The following is an 18,045-nucleotide window of genomic DNA, read 5'->3' as shown; positions in this document are numbered from 1 at the left end:
GTAGCAGTTGAAAACTGCAAAATTCAGCTCAATAAAATGGCAAAATAGGTTCAAAATTACTTGGGACGTATTCTGGAGTCTAAATCTCAAGTCTAGTTTGTCATTAGGGTCATACCACAGCAATCTCAAAAAGTCCTTAATTCATACCACAAGTTTTGGCCTCTAAGGCTATATATACATAGTGTTGTCCCCCTTCATTTAAAAATGCCAAGACAATATAACATGGTTTTAGCTATAGTGTCTCCAGAACATTGTTGCTAATGCATCACCGAACTACTCCCTGCAAGCATAAAGACACTGCAAAACCAGCCTTAGGGCAGCTGTTTCCCCAGGAGCACCACGGGACTGCCACAGAGGTCACAGTCCAGGGCATGTTCATGCATCCTTTGTGCCCTCTTAATACCGTGTGTGAAAGATGGGCACTCATTTAGCAAAAAGACATGCCAGCAGCAGATCAATGTAAACTGTGCCACCTTCCAACCATTTTAATGCTCAATCATGATTGAATAAGACATTTGGTGGACTGCAATGTATAAGCACTGCCCCACAGTTAAGCTTTAATTAGTTAAGGCAGCATAGAGCCTCCCTGGAACAATATGCTTGTATTTCTTAGAAATGCAGACATGCTTTTATAGAAATATGAACTAAGAATAAGTACTTTTTATATGCAAGGTAAGGGTGGGAGGAATTAGGGCATGAAATCCTCAACAGACAGCTCATGAGCTTTCTGTTCTGGGTGGTGTTTGAAATATAACTACTCCCTGAAGAACAGCAACAACTAACAGTCTAGATACAGTAGTAAAAGTGCCAGGAAGGGCTGTACCCTATGTGACACAAGTGGAGTGTGTGCAACAGGAAGGAAGAAAAGGATTCAAAATGCTCATGTTTTACTATTTCCTGACTCTGCCACTGATGATGCTCTGTGAGATCCTTAGTGATGCATTTCACATTTCACTCCCTACCCAAACTGAAAATATGTGTGCCATAAAGGTGGTGTTTTAACTATCTGCAAAAACATTTTGATCTTCGGATTAAGAAGCCATAAAACAAACTGAATCTCAAGGCTGAATGCAGAAGAAAGCCTGGGATGAAAAAATCCAAAATGTAAAGATTGTCTTGCCTAATTATGGGTTAGTCTCCTGCAGCCAACTGGCTGTGGTGACACGGCCCTGCTTCAGACAAGGAGCAGTGCATAAAAAATGTTGACTAATAATGTTATGGCATTAAGTGGTAACAATCTTACAGCAAAATATTGTATTAAGTTTCTACATTGGAATTTGAAGTCTATGGATACGCAGAATACAACAATTTCAAATGAACAGCAGAGTTTGTCCTAAGTATAGTCACTTCAGTTAAAAAATGAATGGGTTTGAAGGCATGTGGTGGAGAACAGTTAAAAATTACTGGAGTACTCTTCAGATTATTGAAGCAATCTAGGAAATCTAAATTGGTCTGCAGTGCCCGTGCCCAGAGCACCCTATTCACTTCCAAAATGAAGTGCTCTTATTAAAAAAAAAAAAAAGGAAAAAAAAAGTGAAGCATTGCATTTGGAAAGGATGAAGCACTCAGTTTTTTGGTTTGTTTTTTTTTTAGCAAATATTTCTTTTTGGAAGCAAATCGAAAAGCATTTTATCACTGTAGGCAAACTCACAAATTATTTAAAAATTAAGCCCTATTTAAAACAAAAGGAGAATAATTAAAATAACACTAACAGCCTCCTGCCTTGAAACACAGTAAAAGTGAAAGGGAAATAGAGAAAAAAAAGTAGGTGAGAGAAGAAAAAATCCATACCTTCAAGGGAGCAAAAAGAATCGTAGGGACATCTCTGACCTGGTCTGTGTGCTTTGCAGAGATCCACAAATCAATACACTGCTGGAGCAATAGGGTGGTCTTGGGAATAGACCATGGTGACCCTATCTCCTCACCTTTGGCTGCATGAACTTCCTTCACATCACAGAAGATGCCTCTCCTCCTTCCTGGTTGTATCTTAGTGACTGCTCCCTTAACAGCTGCACTTGCTCAGGACTCCTTAACAACTCTTTCTGTATGGATTTTTCTTTCTTTGGTGAGAGACATCTTGCATGGGCTGATTCTAAAGATGTTGTTGTGATTTAGTCAGGGTTAAAGCTCCAGATCATCAGTGTGTAGGACTAGGGGGAATTTCAGCTTTCATTTAACATGAGAGTGTTTTCTAGCCCCTATAGTTGGTTATAAAAACTTGGAAATGTGTCCCCAGAAAACTATAGACTCCAAATCCCAGCAGGCAAATAGAAAGATCTCCCCTTTCTCACCACTCCACATGCAAGCCAAATTATTTTTAAAGTTCAGTATTTAGAAACCATCTTTGCAACTGTGGAACATTTGGGTCTGGCAATCTCCCTGTGCTCTGCCTCCCTCCTGGGATGGAACCTTTCCTCACCAGCTAAGATTAAACCAAGAACCAGGACAGGGGCTCTCAGTAGACCGAAGCCAGATTGGAGAGAGTGAGATGAGCCTGGAGCAGGGAGTTCAGGCTCCCTGAGCATCGAGGCAGAGGCGTTGCCCCTCCTGGAGCGAGTGCTGAGGGTGAAGTTGCAGGCTGGCAGCCTGCCGCCACCCTGGGAGAAATCCAGGGAGGGTTTATGTCTGTGGGACCGAGGAATGCAGCGGGCCCCGCTCCGAGGAAAGAAGGAGAGTCAGCTTCACTGCCAACAGAATTAGGGCTCTCTTCCAGCATTCAGAAACATACATACTTTTATATATCTGCCACATGGCTTTGCTGCGCAGCAGCACATGTGTTGTGGCTGCGCAGCGCTGAGTGAAAAGAGCACCCAAATCAAGGAGTGTTGTGGGTGGGGAGGTGGCACTGGGTGGGTACTGGGCAGAAGGATGGTGGTACCTGAGGTTGGGGAAGAAAGCTAAAAATACTCCTCTTCTTCCAGCCAAAGAAAAGGTTTGCACCTGATTGACTTCATGCAAGAGGAGGAGACCCATTACTGGCACTGATCAAAGATGCAAGGGAAGATCTAGCCTTTACTTTCTTTCCCTGATTTTATTATTGTCAGGGTGTGCCCTGGTGGTGCTCTCTGTAGTAAAAAAGTCTTCATGGAGACCAGACCCCATTGAACCAGGCAACAAAACCATAAGAAATGATCATAAAGAGCTTACATTGAAATCTGACAAGAGGGGCGAAGGGTAGGTGGAATGAAACATTCCAATTCCAGTCTCAGGTTACTGAAGTCTTGCTCCAGTGGCTTAACTACAAAAGACATCCCTCCTCCTAGCTTAAGTTAACAGGGGGGCAACCATTGAAAAGCAGGCCCTGTTTTTCCACTGCTCTTCTGAAAACAGGCCTCATCATAATTTTCAGCATACATTTGTGCTTAAGATAAAAAATTCTGTAAAAGTGGACATTCTTGACAAACACGCCTATGGTTCATGAATAGACTTGGAAAACAAGGACACAGTTTAGGGAGTCAGTTCCGAATGCAAAAGAAGGTTTTCCTTGCCATGGCCAGAGCCAGTATTTGCTCATCAGAGAAGCAGGTGACACAAGACAATCTGCATGCAGCCGAAGGCTGATGGAAAGCTTGTTTGTGCTCAGCACGCTAGAGAAGTTGTTCGGGAACAGTTACGTAAAGATTAGCCCTGTAACGCTGCCAAATACTTTGTGTTATTATGTGCTGTGTTTGTGCCAGGCAGCCCCACATGTCAGAGCTGCCTCACAGGGCAGTTTTAACATGCACACCCACATTTTCAGAGTGCTCGGAAGAATAAAAAAGCCACGGAGGAACCAACTCTGACCTCATTCGCATGGCTGCCACCGCCGATTCCCGTCAGCTTGCCTGAGTGCAACCAGTGTAGAGCCAGAAAGGCACATCTACCGCATTTTGGAGATGGCTGTCCTCGCCTCCCCTCCTCCTCCTGACCCATCATGTTTCCTCAGAGAATCCCAGCTGCATGGATTAAAAAAAAGTAGCAACTCAACCATGTGGGAGCATACAAATTTAATGTTGGCTAAAGATGAAGGCTGTCTAAATAACACAATGGTTGGAGTTATGCAGGTCATAAGTCTAGGGAGTAAGGAACTCACGGTGTTTCTTTTCTCTTCTGCCTTGCTCAGTTTTCTTCACAAAAGTTCATTAAACAATGATTCTTTCTCCTTTAAAAATTTATGAATGAATGATGTGTTCATGAAAATGAGAGAGCAAAAAGGCCTGGCCATAGGCAGGCTCAGCACAGTCTAGCACTCTGGAACCTTCCCCACATTCCTTCCTCTCTCAACATACTTCCAGCCTGACCCAAAACACTACTCCCCATGATATCTACAACTCACAGAGGGAGAGACTTATCAGTGATGCATACAGGCGTTATATGTGTGAGATATACCTGTCCTGGCAGGGAGGGGACATGGAGCCAAAGACCTAGAGGAAAACGTTCTTTCATTAGTCCAGCAAACTTCTTTGACCTGCATTATGCAGGTTGCAGTTACAAGGATGCCACAGCCATAAAGGAAAATCAGAATCTGTCTGAAAATAAAGAGGCCCATTATTTCAACTAGTATCTAAAGTGGCACCATCCTCTTCCAAGTCCTGAATATAGCTACATCAGTGTAGCCTGCCTCATAAGAAAGGAGCAATAAATAACCAGCAATAATGACAAATTTTTATACAGCCATTTTCTTGGGCAGGTTTCCAGTACTTTACAAAATAGAAAAGTAATCTTAATTCCCCACTCACATTCTGTATCTCCGTATAATTGCTTTCTCTTTTTAATTTTTTTCTTTAAATTTTAAATATATTTTCTACATTTATTTCTTTACTGGGCCTTCTTTTTATTTTTTTTTACTTTTTCTTTTCCCTCCTCTTTATTCTCACCTAGCTTCAGTTTTGGAATTTTTGTAGTTTAAGTAGCTCTCCAGTTTTTCTAATATTCTACCTCTTTTCATTACTTTGCATTCCCATGTCCCCTCCTTTCTATTCTTTCTATTCTTTGCCCTTTCCTCTTTATCTCTTCTTCTTTATCCATTGTTTTCTGTCTTCATCCCCTGTGATGGTGATTCTTTTTCCTTCCCAGCTCAGTTCTCAGTCTTCTTCTGACACCCCATTCCTTACTGCAATCATTTCACATGCCCCATTCCCCTTGTCTTCCTCTGTTGTTGTTATTCTTATTTATATCATTTACTGCAATAGTTCTCAGAGATCTAATCTTTGCTGTGATTTCACCACCATCACCATCAACCTTCTCAGTGTTCTGTTTAAACAGTCAGGGGTATTCCCTGTCTCCAACATCTCTTCCTAGCTCTTATTTTCACATCTGTGGATACGGCCTGGATGGTAATGGAAATGTTAGGATTAGCTTGTCCTTTCAGAATGTTGGGAGAATAGGTTCTGTCTCCAAGGCAGCCTGTCCTGGAGTCTGCAAGGAAGGGGCCACACCATGACATGGTCTCCAGGAAGAGAGCCAACTCATTTATTGCAAAGTACCTGCCAGGAGTTCCAAAGGACACAAACTTCTTCCACAGCTCCAACTCTTCCATGGTCAGGTTGTCAGTTAATTGCAGACAGAAAACAAGCAGACTCTAGACTGTCTTCACAGGCTGGGTGGCTGCCATCAGCAGGTCTCTTCTCTAGGACTGCCCTCAAGATAAAGACCATAAGTGCAGATGTCTGGGCACATCTGGCACAGCAGACTCCACCTCAATAAGGATAATCCAACTAGAACAGGAGACAGAATAATGCAGAGCACCTCACAGATGGAAAGTGAGACATTTTCCTGGTACTTTTGAAGGGGTAATCTGATAATAATTAAGTTTAAAAAAAGAAAAACAACAACAACAAAAACCAACCAACCAACCAACCAACAAAACCACCCAAACACAACACTGTGGAGCTTTCTGGGCTGCAGAGGGAGTACTTCAAGCTGCTTCTTCCCTGTGGTAAGGTACAGTTTCATGGAAGCCCACAACTCACTGAATAGTGGTTTTAGAAGGTGACATTTTTGTGGATTTCTGTCTTTCAGAAACTGAGCCTCAGAGTTTTGCTGGATGGGTAAGGTATCCAGGACTTTGACAGAAGAGACAGCACCTGCTTTTTTCTAGAAGGATAAAATGCAGATGATGACTAGTTGTAACTTTCCACATATATGGAAGAGTAAATGAGAGGCTTCAGCCAAAGTTACCCTCTCTGGCCAGTAGCAAAGAAAATTTTTTGATATCATAAATTCTTTTTCCTGTTCTGTGTAGTATGTGTGACTTTTACCCAGGAATTCTGAAGGTCACTAAACATCCTGGGGAGCAGATCCACAGTCATGCTAGAGATCAGAAGAATGGGAAGACTGGTTTGTTTGTTTGGGGGTTCTTTTGGGGGAAAAAAGTTTTATACTAATACAGCAATGCTTGATGCCACTAGCAGGGAAATGTATTCATGCTGTGCATTCTTAGATGTATGAAAAATAGATAAAGTGGGGTTTTCTTTATTATTTTGGAAGGAGAAAGAAAGAAAAAGAATGAAACTTATTATATTTGAAATGTTTGTACATTTTTAAACAGAAAACCCCAACAAGCCCATACTCCTATCAACCTGTAGCTCAAATTATTAAGTTAGCATAGAGCATTAAAAGAAGCACAGTTATTACTGTGCTAATGATGGATGGGGAAAGGGGAGGGAAATTAAAGGAGAAAAACAATTATTTACATGTACTCTAGTTTTGACATAAAAATGGGGATTTTTTTCTGTTAAATGTTGATATGTACAAAATCACAGCCAAGTCTAAACACCTTAGTCATGTCAGGGGGTTAAAAAAGAGAATATTTGAGAATAATGTGAATTAAAAAGGCAAGTTAGTTTAAATTTCTGTTTGGTAGGGCCTGAGGCCTACAACTCCAATGGGAATACACTGTAGCCGGAGGGCTGATGAATGCCCCTAATGAAGTTGGACAACCTGGAATACATGCATAAAATGATTTTAAATATTGATATGATGTCATTGTGTGACTGAAGATATTGAAATGTTAATTTTCAGAGCTAGACAGGTTGCGTCTAATTTATTACAGGAAGGGGGAATGATTATTTACATTTCTTAATGTACCAATAAAACAATTATGGGATTTAAGGACAGAGAAAATATTCATGTTTCTTGGAGAGCAAAAATGCATGTTGCGATGGAAATGACTTAGAGGAGCTTATACCAGCAGATGTTAAGAAATATGCTTTCCCTTTTTTTCCTTCCTGATAATTGAGGTAATACATTCATAAACTATGTAAAGTAAAAGGACCTTTTGACCAACGTTAATTATATTTAACCTGCTCTATGTATAGTAGAAAGAACAGCTTAAATATATCACTGGGGACAACTAACTCACCCATATATTCTGGATGTGTCTATTATAACATTTCTATGACATTGCCTGGTTTTCAGAAAAATTCTTACCGTGAAGAAGAGGAGACGCGGTGTTATAATGGTACGCTCAGTTCCATTGAGATATGAAAGTTTTTACGGAGAATGCCTCAGGGCATCTGTCTGCCTCGTGTGTTCAGTATTACGGCTGTATAACACACAGAGGTGGAAGTGTATTAAAGGCAGAGCCACTGCAGTCTGCTGGAGGTGGCTGGTGCTAAGGTCCAATCCTGATGATCCCTAGACCAACCCAAAGACAAAAATTCTTTGCAAAAATTGCCTAGGCTATTTCCTTTACTTGTTCCTTTGTTCCCAGCTGATATTTCTCCTTGCAAAGAAAAAGGACTTAGATTTCATTTAAACTCTAGTGCAAACTGAAGCAGCTCCCTTATACATAAAGGCATTTGGGGAGTGATTTTCTGTTTCTCTAAAGTGTAAGTTTGGCATGATCTGCACTTATGATATGTGCTAGCAAGCAGGAATGAAAACTTTCTCTTCTCTCTGATCCATTGCCTGCCTTTTACATCAGCGGTTTACAACAATTTAGCATAGTTAAGCACATGCCTAACTCAAAGCATCTCACTGAGGCTGTATCTCTGCCCAAAGATGGGTAACCTCATGCTGAATCATGACCCACATGATTGCAGACAGTGTAGCATCAAATAGGTCCTTTGAAGGAGATACACACTGTGCTCTCGTGTTCCACTAACCAATCACAGACACTAGAAAAACAGCCCATGACATGGGCAAGTTTTTTTTCTGTGTCCAGCCTTGAGGTAAGCTTCAAAAAGGGCAAAATGCTTTTGGGAATGCAACAGCAAGATTGACAGAGAAGCCCTCTTCCCCTGAACGTCCCTTCTATTCCTGCAGTGTATATACCAACAATGATTGGATGGGCAAATGATGCAGAGGGAGGAAAACCTTGAAGCCTGAACTCAGTCATCAAATATATAAAGAGCTAGAAAATATGGAAGGAATGGAGGTATGTCTGAGAACAAAGGATATGTGAGAAATTTACATTTTTTAGTGAAGAAGATAGGTGATTGAGTGTAGCGGGTTGGGTTTGTAACTGGGCAGAAACACCAGTTTAGTGTAGTGGTTTGGTCCAAAATACTCATTACTGTTTACCTTCTGTGAGATAAGAATTAGGAGAAATGCAAAGCAGGCACCAAACTTGAAAGAATATACAGAAGTTTATTAACAGACCTAAAAGAGGGGAAAAAAAAATTATACCATACCTTCAGAACTCTCCTCCTCCCCCCACCTTTCTCCCTTCTCCCAGTGATAATGTAACCCTTAAGATGTTCAGTCTGTTTACCACTTCCATAATAACCTTGTTCAGTCCATTTAGGAAGAGGAGTCTCTCTTGCCCATGCTATGAAAACATTATCACAACGAGACAGCCGCCCGCGTTGGTTCTCTGTTTGCGATGTGAGTCCCTTCCCCCGACTTGCAGCTTTTCCCACAACTGCTTTTGAGGGTCCACTCTTGAACTTTTTTGGGCTACAATTTTAAGGTTGAGCCGTTCACAAACAAAAGTTCTCTACACTCATCTCTGGGAGCATTTAATCTCTAAGAGCAGAGGCCCTTCTCCTTCCCTGGGAGCAAAGGGTCTTCCTCATCTTCATCTTTAGAACTATCTCTGGGAGCATCTCTAGGAACTGAGGTTTTCTCCTTTCCCATTTGGAGCAAAAGTCCTCATCGCTTCCATCTCTCCCTGTCCAAACTTCTCATGAAATTACAGCTGCGTCAGCATCTGCCTATCTCATCGCAGGTGCTTTTGCTTACGAGTTGAACCCTCCACCCCCCATATCTTCATGAAATTACAACAGGTAGTCTGATATATCATAGCTTTACAACAGAATTTCAGCTTTAAGCATCTCCTCTCTCTCTTCCCTCAGGTTTTCAGCTCTTCACAGCAATAAAAGGGTTAATCTCACCTCGGCCTTGCAGCTGGAATGTGGCTTATCGAAGTTGGGGGGGGGGGGGGGAAGCCAAGCCGCTCCGGCTGCCCACAGCAGTGCTGGGGGGTTCCGCGGGTGGAACAGGTCCATCGGCTCCAGGATGGCCGTGGCGCAGCCCGGCCTGGCCCGAGCAGGGCCTGGCCGGGCCCACTGGCCCCCACACGGGGCCTGCAGCCACCTGTCCCAGTGCCGGAGACGAGAGAGAGCTTGGGGGGAAAGTTTGTCTATTCTTAAGTGTGGATCACAGAGGTGGTCACAATTTTAAGTGGCTTAAAGAATTGTCCATATTCAAACTGGCCATCTGATAGGTTCTGTCAGGTTTGGGGAAAACTGTAAGCACTCCTTTGCGAGAACATCACTTCCGAGTCTAGGCTAGCTAACCCATGACATTGAGGAAGTCTTGACAGAGATGTGTAAGGTCACAGACTGCCCAGCACAGGCACTGATTATTCCTCTTCCCACATTATCAGAAGGAAACAGCACCCAATGAAGTAAGTAAGAACCACATTTACAACAGCCATTTAAAACATTTTTCCCCACAGCACATAACTGTTTAAATTTTCAGCTGCAACATGATTATAGAGACCAAAAAACTAATAGATTTGAAAAGATTAGAGAAATTTGTAGAGCATAGCTTCCTAAGTCTGGATATAACCTCTGATTCAGGAAATTGCTAAACCATTGATTGTCAGTAAAAAAAAATCACTTTATATGTCTCCTGTTTCCTCTTGTTGTCCCCTAACCATCCACTCCTGTTAATGCCAGACAGTAAACAGTGCTAGAGAGGCTGCCCAGCCTCTTACAAAGCTGTACAAGGCACATACAACATTCAGACATGTATCAATATATCTCTACTACCTGCTCACTAAAAAGTGAGCTGATTCTTGACATTCACAACACATTTCATCCAAATGGGAGCAACTGTCAATGGAGAGTGAGTGTCAATAGAGAGAGAGACTAAGAGCCTGTACAGGAGACACAGGGAAGTGTCTCTACACGCTCACTCCTGGTGCACAGGCATGTGAAGCTCCACAAGCACATTCACAGCTTACCATAGTCCCCAGTCCTTGTTCCTGCATCCCCAGCTTCCCTGAATAGCCATATTTCACAGCACGTTTCAGCAACTATTTACTTCTTGGTAACTGATACAGTTATTTAAAACTAATTTCAATTAAAGAATGGATCAGATCTCATGATAATTCCAGCTACCCTCTTTTCTGAAGTGATTGCCCTGGAAGAAGCACTGGTTGGATCTCAATTTGGTAATGAAATAGCCAAACTGTATGATTAGACTATATCAAATTAGTTACCATTCACCATCTGACACCCTCAACTAATGTGTCCTGCCACTAATTGACTTTATTTCCACTTCCTTTAATGTGGCTACCTGTTTTCAAGCTGTTAACTGGATTTACATGCCTTTCATCTTGGTCTTTCTGATAAATATCCTGCATCCCTCCTGCTCTTCACCTATCCCTATCAGCATCAGTCCTCTCTTCTTCCACCCCTCTTTTCTCTTACTGTGCTTCTATTCTTAAGCTTCATCTCTCAAATAAACATGCAGCATTATTTTGGCCACAATACAGCTAAATACTAAGTGAAAATTTAGTATGAAAAGGTAGGTGAGTCCTACCTTTGAGTAGAAAAGTATCCCAAACACAAAAAAATAGCATGGGCTTGACTGAGTGAACGGTCAGAACTCACCCTTTGACTGCAGGGAGCTTCCAAAACTACACCCACTCAGGCTTAAGGGGTGGAGCCTGGCCCACAACAGGGAATCAGGCCTGAGTCCTGCACATCCTAAATTCGGCCCTGTTTAACGTGGCTACTCAGAAATCCCACCTCTCCTCTGCCTGCCCCTTGCACTCACTGCCCAGGAGCATGGAGCAGAGGTAAGAAAAGCCAGAGAAAATCTCAGCTGGGACAGAGCACTTCCACCCACAGGGTGCCAGGGCCCTTTTCTCTGTTGGCATGTCTAATGTGCTGCAGCTTTGCCTAGGAACCAGAGAACACACTCCAGGTTTTCTAGCACAAACTAGAGCAACCCCCAGGCAGCTGGAAACAGTGCAAGCAGAGCTGAGAATGCTCCACTCCCCTCCGAGCTGTGCTGAGTAACAAAACAGCCTTGCCCTCTCTGCTTCTGAGTGACAGATTGGCTACACACACCGTCTGCATCAGGCTGTCCCCTGAATATGGCTTGAGACTTTTTAGGTCAATGAGTATCACTCACCATTCATAGAAAGTTCGACTAGAAAATACACATTGCCATGAAAAACAACTGTACATTAGCATTTTTCACTGCTAGTATGGGATACAAAGAAATTTCAAGAGCACTGCAGCAATGACAACTTTTCCTGGGAAGAACTTAAGCATGGAGAGGGAGAAACTTTTTTTTTTTTTTAAATAGAGCTTTGAAATCATTCTATCAACATTATTTTAAAATGTTGTAGCATTTCTAAAAGAGAAATGTGATCTTAGCTGTCTAAAATTGCATTCATGAAACAGAAAAGTAGCATTGTGTTCATGCTCTTAAAACTGAAGGAATAAACTTTAATTCATTTTTTCAGATTAAAAAAATTCTGAATACAATTGTAATTCAGCATAAACGGAAATATGTTTTTCAATTCACATGTAACTCTTTAAAACTTTTGTACTGTAACATACACAATTCCAAAATTATGTAATGTATTTTGATTCCCCTTTTACAGAACAAGAGAAAAAATTTCTACAGTATGGGTCAAAGCAAGATTCTCATTCCTAAGCTTCCTAAATAATTGTGTTCACTCACTCTTTTATGTGTATAAAAGTCACTTCTTTATTTTTTTCTACTAACCAGTAATCATCATTAGGAATGATGGACAATAGGATTTGACTGAAGAGCTGCAAAATTTTTAGAATATATTTGCAGGGCTGATTTAAAAATCACATAGTGTAATATATATTGCAGCATATTGTCTAGGCCACCGTAGAAGAAATCATTGATACAACTGAGTAAAACAGCACTGGCCTTGATGGAATAGCATTGGCACAAAAGAAATAATGCAGTAATGCACTCCCAAGAATTGAGAGCTAATAGAGAGCAACATAATGGATATTACCCAGGATGTAATATCCTTATTCTCATATGCATCACTTCATTTCATGTCAGGATGCAGACAAGCTCAGAAGAGAACTTGTGGGAGGAAAGGGGGAGGATGAGGGCCAAGGGTTTGTCCGTGAACAGATGAATCTGATTCACCAACAAAACCTCTCAGACCTAAGTGCAAGGCACAGATTCAGTAACACTAGCTAAGAATTTTAAGAAACTCTCAAAAGCTGACCAGTTTTCCAGCACTTCAGGTCTGCTCTTGGGTTTTCTTCCTTCTCTACAGTTCGTTTCTCATCTTGAGCAGGAAAGGCCCGTGATGGTAAATGTCTGAGGGCAGAGAGATCTAGAGGTCTAGAGACAGATCTGAACTGGTTCAAACAACTGTTGTTCACTCCTGAGAAACTGTCTGCATCTGGATAATTTAGCAAAAGAACATCTGAGGGGACTTCTAGTCACATTCATTATACTTACTTGTGTTGCTGTTGTGCAGCAGTCCCACTATGCTATAACTTCGCAGGAGATCAACAGCCCCTATTCCAGAGCTTTCACCAAGTGCTCATGGTCAAGAAATGCAAAATTACACTGAAAGAGGGAAGAGTATGTTTCTTGGTCTCTGTAAGTGCTTAGTGCTTGCTTCCCAACACCTGTCCTGTAAAAAACTCAGATTTTGAAATCAGAAACTTCAGAAATTTAGTTTAAAATTGTCACTCATTTACCACCCTTTCACTGAACTTGTTTCTGTGCATATGTACACGCATGTGAGTGCCCATATTCCCCTGTACTTGCCGTGATCTGAATTTTTTTCATGTTGTAGGACTCATGTCTGCATCTCTGTTGTCCTGCATCTTCAGGAAGGCATTTTTCTCACCAGGATGCAGATGCTAAACAGCACTATTGCTATCAGGCACTGTCTCACGCCCATGCTGAACTCACCTAAATGACTGCATAAGATGCACAGCAAAGGACAATCAGCCCCCAGGTTTCTGGGAAAAGTGCATACCTCTCGATTCTCCCATTGATTTGTCAGGAGATGTATACTCAAGTAGATGGCTCAGAAGAGGATCCTTTAGGAAGAGTGTGGTCAGATTGACCTCACTTTCACTGAGCTGACAGCCTCGTGAAGAAAGTTAAACTGAATATCAAAATCATCAGCAAAAACCTCCTCTTTCTTTGATTGTACAGTTTAAGAGGAGCCATTCGAGCTCAATTTATTCTCTACACAGGAACTTCATTGATTATCTCAGACATTCATGCAGGAAGGAAGATGAGATAAGAAAGTTGTTTTTTTTTTTTTTTAAGTGATTGCAAGATGGAGAAAACTGCTTTGTGAGTGTAATATATACCATAAAGTTCCCTTTGTATAATCTGCTGCTGAAAAGTGAGAAGAGTTTACCTTTTCTGAACAAAAGAAACATTAGGGATGGGCTGATGATTACCAAGGGCAGAGATATGAATACTACGATTAGGGTATATATTCAGATATAAGATTAGCATACAAAAAAAAAGTTTTCCTGGGAAAAATATTGTGGAAGTTCTGCCATTGTCTTGCACTGTCAATCACTAGCAGTAGGAAGAAGACTGATCACTATTCTTTTTTTTTTTTCCAAAGGATATTCTGGTTTTATCTTAGGCTATCAACCATAATAGGGACTTCCACTGACTTTGAAAGGGAATCAATTCTGATTCTAGAGTGCTGCCATGAATGGAGATAGGTATTCAGGCATGTTCTACCAAAGTCAAATGAACATTCCACCAGTCCCACTCCGGTAGGAACTGTGGGACTGCAAACTCGAACTCTAGGAGCACACAGAGGCACTGCAGCTCTTCTTCCCTCACTGGTAGGTTACTGGAAAAGATAAGGAAGCAGCCTGTGTTTTTTATCTGAACTTTGGTGGTTGCAGTGTGAATTGAAAGGATTAAGCATGAACATACCCTGGGAGGGTCTGTGCTCTCAAGTCAGGTATTCCTTTAGCAGAAATCACCACACTCCCCCAGGAGTCAAAGCATGCACTTTCACATCAGGACAGTTCCTGTGCATTGATTGATGCAGAAATTTTCAGTTTATGGATTTCTTGGGTCCATTTATAGAGTAACAAAAACATCTTCAAAGGCAGCCTCTTATGCAGGCAAGCTTTTATGGTCACACACTTTAAAAATACTGTTTCAGCTGAGGACACCTAAATATTGTGTGGAGAGAAACTGGAGTGGACAAAAAGGCTCAGTCAAAACATCTTAGTGCATTTTTTGATCTCAGGATTGCTGTGTGTCAGTCTAGTCCTCTGGTACAACCCAAGGTGACATGTATCAGTCATGAGTGGCACTAAAATGATGCTACAATTTGTGCTTTTATTCATAACACCTCTGCTGACAGCAGCTGAAGTCTGGCATGGGGGCCCCTGGAATAGCTGCACCAGAAAAATAGCAACACCTCAGCCCTCCATCACTAACTTTAAGTATCCTTTAGAAAATACCTGAAAAGAGATTAATCTCACCCATATCTTAAAACAAAGAGTAGTATCTCTAATGTCTCTGCTAGACAAACATGAAATAAACCAGCAGAAACATTCTTACTTCACAGGACATTTCAACAGGGTCTCAACAGAGCTGGATGTGGCTACTTTCAGGAATTAAGAGCTGCAAAAGCAAGTGGAAGCATGTCTCAGAGAGAAGCTAAGCAGATCAGCACAGATACACCTCCTCTATACCTGTTTATGCTGGTGTTAGATTTTGATGTAAGTATAGAAGCAAGGGACTTTTGATTCCTAATATCCTCTCTTACATGAACCCTTTTGGCCTTGGGCAAATTTCCTAACTTTTTTGACTCCTATTGTTTATCTTTACAAATGCAAATAAAACTATACCACCTGTGTCATATTAGTGCTGAGTGTTTGTATACTGCTACTGATTTTAACCACAGATTTATGCAGAAGCAGTATTTCCCAGAAAGAGCTTGCTGCATCATGACACACCTTTTGAAAGCTCAGTACAAGGTAGAATATTCACATTTTGCATTTCTCTAGCACATGTATGCAGGGTGGGATGCTTTCTAATATTTATTTTCTCCCAAATGCTCTGAAGCTGACAAATCAGGCATTATTAAATAGACACTTTAAAAAAATTACTCAGCTGCTAAACCAATCACTGTAGGTTGCAGCTCAAAATGAAGTTGGAAATCTGCACCTTTTAATAAAACAATCTGCTTGAGAGCTGATGATATTTGGTTATGGAATTTATCTGTAAATATAATTAAAAATTCAACGAGAGAGTGCTCTGAACTGAGGGGTAAATATTCAGCACGATGCAGAGTGCTCAAGCTACATGATTCCCATTATCGTTAATGGGAGTCCTACAGCTAAATCCCTAAGCATCATGCTAAAAATTTACCCCCTAGTGTTTGCAGATGGAACAAAAGGATTATTGTACATACCAGCAGAAAATAAAGTTACCACTGACATTTTGACCAGAAAGCTTCCATCGGGATTGATCAGTGAAAGACTTAGCCTACTAATTCTCTCACAGACTGTTTCTTTGGGGTTTCTCCCATGTGAAAAGGCATTCTTGATTTTTATTTAATTCACTTCTATTTACTGATTTTCATGTCATTATATCTCTCAAATTCTTCTCTTTCTGGCTTCCTACCAGAACACTTCTCTCTGCTTCACACCAGGTTTCCTGGCTTCAGCATGCACAAATTCAGGTCCCTGAACCTTAAATATAACGGACATAAAGACAGAAGAAAAGTACCTATGCCAATGACCTTTCAGCTGAGTTAGCTGAATGTGCAAATTTACCCAGCAATAAAATGCTGCAGGGGTGATTAAAAAGTTGGGGAGGGAGGGGAATTTGCTCAGGCAACTATTTATGGTTTGCACCTTCTGCTCTTGGGTTGGGGCTGTCTACAGGACTCCCGCCCATGAGATGTCCCTACCCTGCTGAAATCAGTGTCAGTTCAGGAGTCTGAGCCTGATCCTGCCAGCAGATTTATCAAGCACCAATTGATTAGGCATGGGCTGGAGCAAAACAATGTGATCCCTTCACTTTCCTAGATTTTTTTTTGGTAACATTTTCTTAAATAATGGAAAAAATGTTTCTGTCCTATCTTTTAAATGTATACATATATATACACACATACATATACATACTTAAATGAGAGAAAACCTCCCATTCTTTGAATTTTCAGTCTTGATTTCACATATTCTAATGCAAAAATAGGCAAAAGGATTTGTTTATCATTTGTAGACCATGCTGCAATCCTGAGTGAATTTTTATGGGTGAGTTTTAAAGCTCTCAACTATAGGGGCTTATAATGGAAACACTGATAGACTGTTATTATAGTGCTGGTCATAAATACAACGCAATTTCATTTTATATAACATTCTTCATACAAAATATCACAAAATGTTTTACAGTAAGAATCAATTGAAAGCTAAAGCAAAGGAAAAGAGAATTTGAAGGCAAATTTTCATTGACTTTACCAAGGAGGAAAGAATTCCTATCTGAATTACACAAGTAAAAGTCCAAAATTTCTTCTGCCCGAACTTCGTGTAGAAAGCTCTTAGGAGGATGAGAATACATACAAAACAATGTGCTCTTCTCTCCAAAATTCAAGATTTCAGCTCCTAGTTCCACTCTTTATATATTCATGAGGCTCCATTACATACCTTGGCAAGGCCCGTCATTAGATAGTCTGGCAGGATCAGACTTAAGTCTTGAATTGTCATTGATTTCCACAGGGCTAAGGGCACCTGACAGCTTGTAGCCTCATAGCCCCGACCCAAGAAGAGCAGAAGGTGCAAAGCAGCAAAGAATGAAGTCACTTGTGCGAGTTCCCCTCCCCCCCTCAAATTTTTAATCACCCCAAAGTCCCCTGCAGCATTTTATTGCTGGGTAAATAATATAATGAAAAAGTGCCTACATGACACAAGCCACATGGGCACAGACAGCTATTAAAACTGAAATGATTTATTTCGTAACAATCCGAGGTAGCACACTTTAACTCTAGGTATAGCAACCCCTCCATTTCTGCTTGCCTCATTTGCATAAGTAATTGACAGCTTGTTAACAGCTCATTAGGAACACTGAAAACCATGTGACAGATACAAACCTAGTGCTAGAGGGGAGAAAATCTGTGAATTACAGTATATTGAAAACTCAATCAGATTCAGAATTACAGGTCACAACACAAGTTGGTTATTTTATTAGGTTAAAAAAAAATTAAAAGGTTAACATACCATTTTTCGACCTGTATTTTTAAGATAGCAGGCTACAAGGTAATTAATTAAGAATCTGATTGTGAAATGAGCTACTTTCTGCTGCCATGGGTAGGTTTGGGAATGGTACAATGTTAATACAACAGGACAGATAATAATTGCTGAAAATTAAAAAAAAAAAAAATCAAAAAGTCTTGATACAGTATTTTAGTTTGGGAATATACCCTCTTCAAGAAAGCAAGTAAGTTCCAGACACTGCAATCTAATATTCTGTAACTGAGAAAAATGTGAGGAATAATTTGATTTTAGTCTATAAAAAGAAGATAAGTGTTCTGATTTGCACACTCTTACTATCTGTAAATTTTGATGGGTTTTTTTTTTAAGGACATTTAAACATAAACACTGC

This window comes from Aphelocoma coerulescens, chromosome 5, assembly GCF_041296385.1.
Source record: "Aphelocoma coerulescens isolate FSJ_1873_10779 chromosome 5, UR_Acoe_1.0, whole genome shotgun sequence".
In the NCBI taxonomy this organism is placed as follows: domain Eukaryota; kingdom Metazoa; phylum Chordata; class Aves; order Passeriformes; family Corvidae; genus Aphelocoma; species Aphelocoma coerulescens.
The sequence above is the reverse complement of the archived record's forward strand: the minus strand, read 5'-3'. Positions refer to the sequence as shown.